Source organism: Pezoporus wallicus, unplaced genomic scaffold (genome assembly GCF_028554395.1).
Source record: "Pezoporus wallicus isolate ANWC-B61680 ecotype Strahan unplaced genomic scaffold, APGP_CSIRO_Pwel_v1 contig_8542, whole genome shotgun sequence".
Lineage (NCBI taxonomy): Eukaryota > Metazoa > Chordata > Aves > Psittaciformes > Psittacidae > Pezoporus > Pezoporus wallicus.
The window spans coordinates 692,241-699,855 of record NW_026640148.1 but is presented as its reverse complement, the minus strand read 5'-3'; positions in this window follow the sequence as shown (position 1 = coordinate 699,855).

Sequence of the window (7,615 nt, the reverse complement as noted above, 5' to 3'; positions counted from 1 at the left end):
TTTGTATTTATGTTCCCACGTGTTGTCAGGGTGATGTCTGGGCTCAAGCCCACATGTGGAAAAATCTGGACTGGGCCCTGTACTAGGAAACTCTCTAGCTCAGAGGCTAAACTGTGCTTGCTCCTCCTTGCCTCCCAGAAAACAGCCTGTGTGCTCAGTCTTTATAGTTCAAAGCACAGCTTCTTTTATACAGAGGAGAGGAAAATAAAGAGTGGACAAGAGGCCCTTTTTTGCATCAGGACACTGGAGCAGGAGGAGTCCGTCTTCTGCACCAGGAGAGGAACAGCAGGTCCAGAAAGAAGCACAATTCCCTGGGTCACGCTTTGTGGCACAGCTTAGGCCAAGCCATTTGGACTGAACTAGGAGCCTATCCTACATCCCCCTGAGCAAGACCAAACATAACCAGGACTCTAAGCTCAGGGACCTCAACTTCCTCTCTCCAAGCACAATTCATCACCATCCAGGCTTAAACACCACCAGTCCCAATACTCTTTCACTTCTGAATGAACCTTCTTTCCTCAATAAAAACACCCCAAAATCCCAACCAAACCCAAAGGTTCAATCATGTCAGTCACAACCTCTCCAGCATAATACCTGCAGGCTCATTCCTCAAAGCATCTCACTCCACACATCAACCACTCCTTGCTGCAGTCTCCCTCCTTTATCACTCCCTGGAAGGGTCTGCGCCCAATCACCATCCCATCCATCCACCTGAGCTCCTCCCCTTGTAGGAGCCTGGAGATGCTCTCAGCTGAGACCTCTGATTAGCCCCAAACCCAGCTGAGACTCCCCAGAGAAGCTGTGGCTGCCCCATCCCTGGCAGTGTTCAAGGCCAGGTTGGACATAGGAGCTTGGAGCAAGCTGCTCTAGTGGAAGGGGTCCCTGCCCGTGGCAGGGGTTGGAGCTGGAGGAGCTTTAAGGTCCCTTCCAACCCAAACCAGGCTGGGGTTCTGTGATGATTGCAACACTAATCAGAAATATTCTGTTGTGCTGCCTCCACTTGAAGGCCCTAAAGACTTTAATAGAGTCTTCTCTTCAGTATTGCACTTCCCCTGAATGCAAAAGGCCTTGAGGTGGTGTGCATGGGTGTAGTCTGTGCTGTGCCAGGCAGGGGGAACAGCGAATGGGCTTTATCACATGGTTGCATTCAGAGGTTGAAGCCATGGGATGCTTAGGTGGATGTTTTCCAAAAACAACCAGGGAATGGTGGGGACTGTCCCATGAAAATATCTACAAACATGACAGGAGTCTGTTCCAGTGAGGTGTTCATGCTTTGGTCATAGAAATCCCATTTCTGGGGCTGCTGAAAAGTCAACTTCAGAGAGAACTGTTGAGGTTTGACCAAACCCACGTAATTCTTGACATTTGCATTTGACAAAAAAAAAAAAAAAAAGGCACAAAAATCTTCTACAGAAACTGAAAACAATCTGAAATTCAGATTTACAGATAAAATCTGACAGGTGGAAAGAAAATGATGAAGAAGGAGCATCACTTCAAGACACCCAACGCTGGCAGGTCCAGGCATCGCATAGCCACAGTAAGGGACCAGTCCAGCAGCTCTGGGAACTGAACCAGCACAACCAGCATCCCCACTATATGTGGGTTACATATTCCTACTTAGTCACTGTAAGGCAAGTAGAAACCTTCCTCTAGCTTGTGACTAAGTTATTTGTTGATCCAATAAACTGCCTTGAAAGTAATAATTAGAACTTATCACACCAAAGATAGTTTATTAAATCCCACACAAATTGTCTAGTTGCAGAAGTTGAATGAAAGATCAGAATAAACAGCAGAGATTACATTGGACTGGTTCTTCTGTACTAACTTTCCAAAGGGGCACTCTTTTGCAATCCAAAATGTTTGTGTTAATAGATAACAGGTACTGCATCAGCAGACAGTCGTTTCCTTTAAACCAAATGCGTTTGAGAAGAGTAAGCAGAAAGTATCAAAGTTAAGGGAGGAAAGATTGTAGGTAGGTGTACTGTAGGTACATGTACAATTGGGAGGTACTGCAAGGTGCAAGTTGGCTTTTAGTGCAAGGAAACCTCTGCTAACCAGCCTTCCTGTAATCACATCGTAGGGTGAAGTCCTGAGCAGTGTGGAAGTGCTTAATGGGGTGATAAAGTCAGAAAAAGAAATAAATCAATATCTGAACTTCTTGCTGCTTACTGTGACCCCACAGACACAGACCCCACAGAAGATGAAGAACATGAACCCACATGCACAGATCACTGAGGGCCATTGCAAGGACTGAAAAAGTCACAAACAGACATAGTCAAGTTGTTCCCCCGCTACTGCCCAGGTCCTGCAGCAGCTGCAAGAGCCACAGCACATCTGTACCAACATCACTCATGTTACATCAGCAAATTGAACACATTTAGCATGCCTTGTGCTTGACCTCATGCAGGTCATAAGCCTGTCCAGAGGGCTAAAAAGCATTCCCACTTCTCCCCAGTGTGCTCCAATTGATTGCATACTTCAGTGTGTATGCATCTCAAAATCACAACAAATGATTAAGCTGTGGTTAACACCTGGGTCTAAGAAGGAGCTAGTACATTTGGGTTTGCTCTACTGCCACAAGCTCCCCAAGAACTATTGGTTAAATCATTTAAATCCTTTTCCTGACTTTGCACAGTGAAGGTGGTAACTGTTCTTCGTAGGGCTTGAAATGCCCAATTCTCCTCTGGGGAACACGTTCTGTTCCTCAGCCGTAAGATGCTAAAGAAGCGCCAGATATTATTATTAACTTAGCACAGCTAATTTGTTTCACCGAGGTTGGAATGAAAACACAGGAGCAGAGCAAGGAGGATGGCTCCAGCTGTCCCTGGATCCACGGTCCTGCCCCCACCAGAGACCTGTCACAGGGTATCAGGTATCTTGCATGAAGTGATCAGGACACCAATACTAATTTGCTAACCATTCCTTTAGGCATGACACAGATTGATTTGCATTAAGCTTTGATGAGTGTCACTAATCTCATGCACAAGGCTGGGTTATCTACTAGGCAGAGCCAGTGATGCCGAGTGAGGGGTAAGCACTCAGGGAACCAGGCAGTGCTTGAGAAGGGTCGTGCTGAGCTTCAGTGCTGAAGAAAATCCATGCTTTCTGGAAGGCAAATGTGTTACCGATGTTTGTGTTTGGAATACCCTGAGAGGAGACTAAAGGTCCAGGGTGGCAGGTAAATGAACACCCTCCAGTTGTGCCATTAATTCCTGGGGAGCAAGAAGGATGGTTTGCCAGCAAACTTGTCAGCCGTAACTAACTCAGTTTTCAGTGTTCAGATTGCTCTTCCGCCCATGCACCCCTCCCAGCTAAATCTGACCTTCCCCAGGAGCATCTGCCCCTTCCAGAAGGGACAAGCCCCTACCAGAGACCATTTCCACACTGCACAAAGAGGTCTCATTTACAGCAAAGGGCTCCCCAGGCCAGCCCTGCCCCAGGAGATCCACATCCCCATCTCAGCTCTGCGGTGCCACAGTGTCCTGGTCAGACCCAGTGGAGCCAAGGTCCAGTACAGGCACTGGTCCATGGGACCGCTTGCAACGGCTGCTGCCGTCAGCACAGCCCGTGTGTTCTTCCAGCCTCTCTGACAACGACATTTCAAAGCCCCTTGCCCTCCCCAATGCATTACCTGCCACTAGGGACAGCCGGGCTAAATGAACCCAGCTCCAGCCAACCCTCTAAGGTCCAGGACATGTTGTCCATGGAAAAACAACACAGTCCAGAGAGACACAAAGTGAGAGACTACCTGGCTGCTGTTTATAGACTTCTCAGAAAAAGCCAGCAGTCAACAGCCAAACTCGAACGTTCACGTCACTCCTTTGCTTATGGAAGGCAAGTTTACTAAATGCCTGGATGCTTTTCAGGCCAATATCCCGATCCCTGTATTAGCAACCATAATGTTGGAATAACTAGCAGGGCTTAAGCTGGTGCCCACTGGACTCAACAGGAGAGGCAGATGCCAAAGGCTTTTTTAGATACAGAACAGTATTTCTTTGTACCTTTCATTTTGTGGGTTGCTGGACTCCACCCTCCATCACATGCAAAACAATTCCTGGAGAGATGTTTCCACTAAAGATCTCAGAGAACCTTGTAATTAGTGAGGTTCCCGGTATATGGGTCATATGGATAAATAATATTCCTGCTTTGGGAAGTGTTAAGAGTCATTTGAGGCCACTCCAAGAATCAGCTATAGAGTCAGGAGAAAAGCAGTATCCTTACACAAGGAAAGGGACCTAAGGGACTGACAGCCCCTTTCTGATTGCCAACTGTCCAAGGCTCAGCCCTCTGACTGTCATTCACTAACCCCCTGCAATGAAGCTGCTCTTGCCCCAGAATGCCGTACACTGGCTGCTCCTATGCTGGCTGCTCACTCAGACCACAACCCTGCTGCACAAAGAGCCTGTCGCTCCATTTGTGCTGGAAAACACAGAACAGTGCCTGTTACACCATAACTTGATTCAGTTTCTGGTTTCCCTCCTCTGCTCCCCTCCAGAAAACTATAGGCCACGTTCACATCAGTTTACTCTCCCTTTCGGGAGGGTTATGAATCCAACATGAACAGGGGATGAGTTACCAGATGTGCAGCAGTGCGAGCAAGAGGAGAGCTGGGTTCCCCAACAGTTACTTGTCATTCATGTGTTTCACTCCCATTTTACCTAACTCCTCGACTTCATGCCCTCAGCAGAGATGCAAACTGCCCCCTTCTCTTCATGGCCAGAGCCTTGTCAGATGTTGCTCTAAGCTGCAGGACACTTGAATAGCGAGCTGGTGCTCAGTGTGATGCTGGCCAAGGCACACACACTCCATAGGGCAGGATGGGTGCGCTGGTGAAAGCTCTCTGCAACAGACTTCTTCAAGAACTATGAGGTTCATCCAGCCTTAGCTCTAAAGATCAAGTACTTGCATGGGCTTTGTGTCAGCCTAACCACAGAACCATTAGAAAAGTGGTACTCAGGTAGGGAACTCATCAAGAGGTGATGTGCTCCAGCTCAGACCAGCAAAACACTGAGCACTGAGGAGCTACAGACCTCATGATGATACAGGATCATTTAACCAGAAGTTATTAAATCCCACCCCTCTAGCTGTATGCAAACACACACTCGATGTGTTAGCCCAGAAGATTCCTCACACTATGTTAAGGCTAGAAGATTCTTACAATGTCTATTTGTCACACACAACACATCCTACATCCTAACACCACCCCCCCAAAAAAAAACAAACCCAATAAGCTAAAACCTGTGAGATAAGAGATTAAAAGCCATAAAAACATGAATGTCCCAGAAGAAACAAGCAAGGGAATCTGAGGACCTGCCAGGATCTGCAGCCCTGCCTTAATCTTTTCCCTGGATAAACCATGGTGGTCACTGTCCTTGACTTGTGCCAAAGTCAGTGGGAGCTGAGCACAACTCATTCTTTAAAAGCAATGTCTCTGAATAACAAGCAAGCAAAGCACAGCAGTCGCTGAACCCAGTGAATAATGGGTTTCATAGGTGCTGTCAAAAGGGGAGAAGGAAAATCCCAGCTGGCTCCAAACAGCTTTCCCTGTGTGTTGGCAGCTCCTTGGTATTTCTCCCAGACAGGGAGGGCAAGTCCCAGCCAAGAGCCCATGGTACAGCACATCCAGGCTTACATAAGCCGAGGGGCCTGGGTAATCATTAACACTGGCTTATTGCCACTGGCTTTGTGCTAGAGTCAGCTGGTCGGTTGGATTACATGTATAGTGGCCATTTAGACAAGGAGAAGGCTCCCGGCACAAGGGTTTAAGTGGAAACAACCCCTCAGGGAGCAGGGGACTGTTGCAAACATGGCAGGGTCTAAACCCAATCACAGGACCCTGCTCAATGCACCCCACAGGGGTACAGCTCCCTGAGCTCCCGCACCAAATGCCAGAGGAGCTTCCCTCCCCATAACAGATGCCAGGGGATCAGGACCCTTCTCAGGGAGTTGTACCTTGGCAGCTCCCAGGTGGAACACACCAGCAAGCAAGATCTCCTTCCTGTCTCCTTGGCATCCTTTCCAACAGTAGACGTTATCAGTGCAGCCCAACTTTATCTTATGCCCTATCTTTACCTTTCTTTGCTTATCTGATGTCTCACTTACGTGTCCTGTTACACTTTGCCTTCTATAACCCACTGCGTGTTATTGACGTGTGCTCTGTGCCACTGTCTGGGGCAAAGGAGATTTGGGATTTCTTGGTTCTGTTCCCATTTTCCCTCTGCGTTGCTCTGTGGTCTTGGACACATCGCTCCACTGCTCTGTTTAGCCATGGGTCACAGAAGCCAGGGCCCCCTACAGAAATGTCACTTTACTCTTATCCCTTATGCTTAGTCTTTGCCTTGAGTACAACCTTCCCAGCTGATGGCTCCTCACCCCTCAACACCATTCCTTCGCCACCAGCTCTCCTGAAGAGACTATAAACAGACAGAAATACCCTGTAAAACCTTGTAGAAACATACAGAGATCTTGCAAGTGTTCAGAACCAGATCATTATCCTTGTTTGAAGCCTCTAACACTACACACATGTCCATGCTGTGATTCACACCTCAGAAACCCAATTATAGATGTTTTAAGTCAATGGGACTTAGGCATATGTAGAACGATGCCATGCTGTGCTTTGCCATGCAGAATTGCTGAAGCAGAGTCATAATAAACTTATTTACAGTTGTGGCATCAAAGCTCCTCAATATGTATTTATCTTCAGGTGGGTGAAGAGTAATCAGGCTAAAGGGAAGGCCACATTTTCTCATGAATCAGCAAGGCCCAGGCAGGGTAATTCCACACAAAACAAACATCAGAATCTCTTGGGGAAATTCCTACTTTCTTTTTGTGACAAACCTCTGAAAACATCATTAATTCTCATGCAGAACTAACTCTTCTTTCACAGCAAACACAGCCCTACTCTTATGAGCAAAAAGTGTTGCAACTTTTCCATAGACTTATATTTCCTTACAGGTATTAGCCAGAAAAACCCACACAATCCACGCTCAGAAAGCACACTTAAAACAGGAAAAAGAAAAGAGAGATTAAGTAAGTGTTCCATGGAAAATATTCCAGGCTAAAACCTAGCTTAGATGTCAGATTTCTGCTCCAACAGCAGGTATTTTTACATTACTCCACTCCAGCTTTAAGTATCATCTCCTGCAGAAAAAGAACAACTGTGTCTCACAGGGTGGATCGCCCATTGTCACAGCAATATCAGAACTCCAGGTGAGAAGGGCAGGAGACCAAGATGCTGGTTCGAATAAAGCAGCTGGCTTAAGGCATGATGTTGATAGGGTGAGAACAGAAGGGAATCACAGATCCTCTTGGCGCAGGCTTGCTAGCATAAACACGTACATGACTTAGGACTCTTAGGGTAGTCCTTAGGACTCTGGTCTTCAGGCTACACCTGAGGAGGTATCAACAACCTGGAGTGAACAGGACTCAGTCTTCCTCACCCCATGGTCCTCTTGACAGTCTTACAGGGGTTCTCTAGGCAAAACAGTCAGGGTCTGAGAGCCCTGGCTCATCAGCTGGCAGGTTTGGTGGCTGTTCTTCAGGGAAAGGCTGTAATCCCCAAGTGCCCATTAGTCTCAGAGTGATTCTTGCTGGGAGAAGATCTGGACCCTCTGCA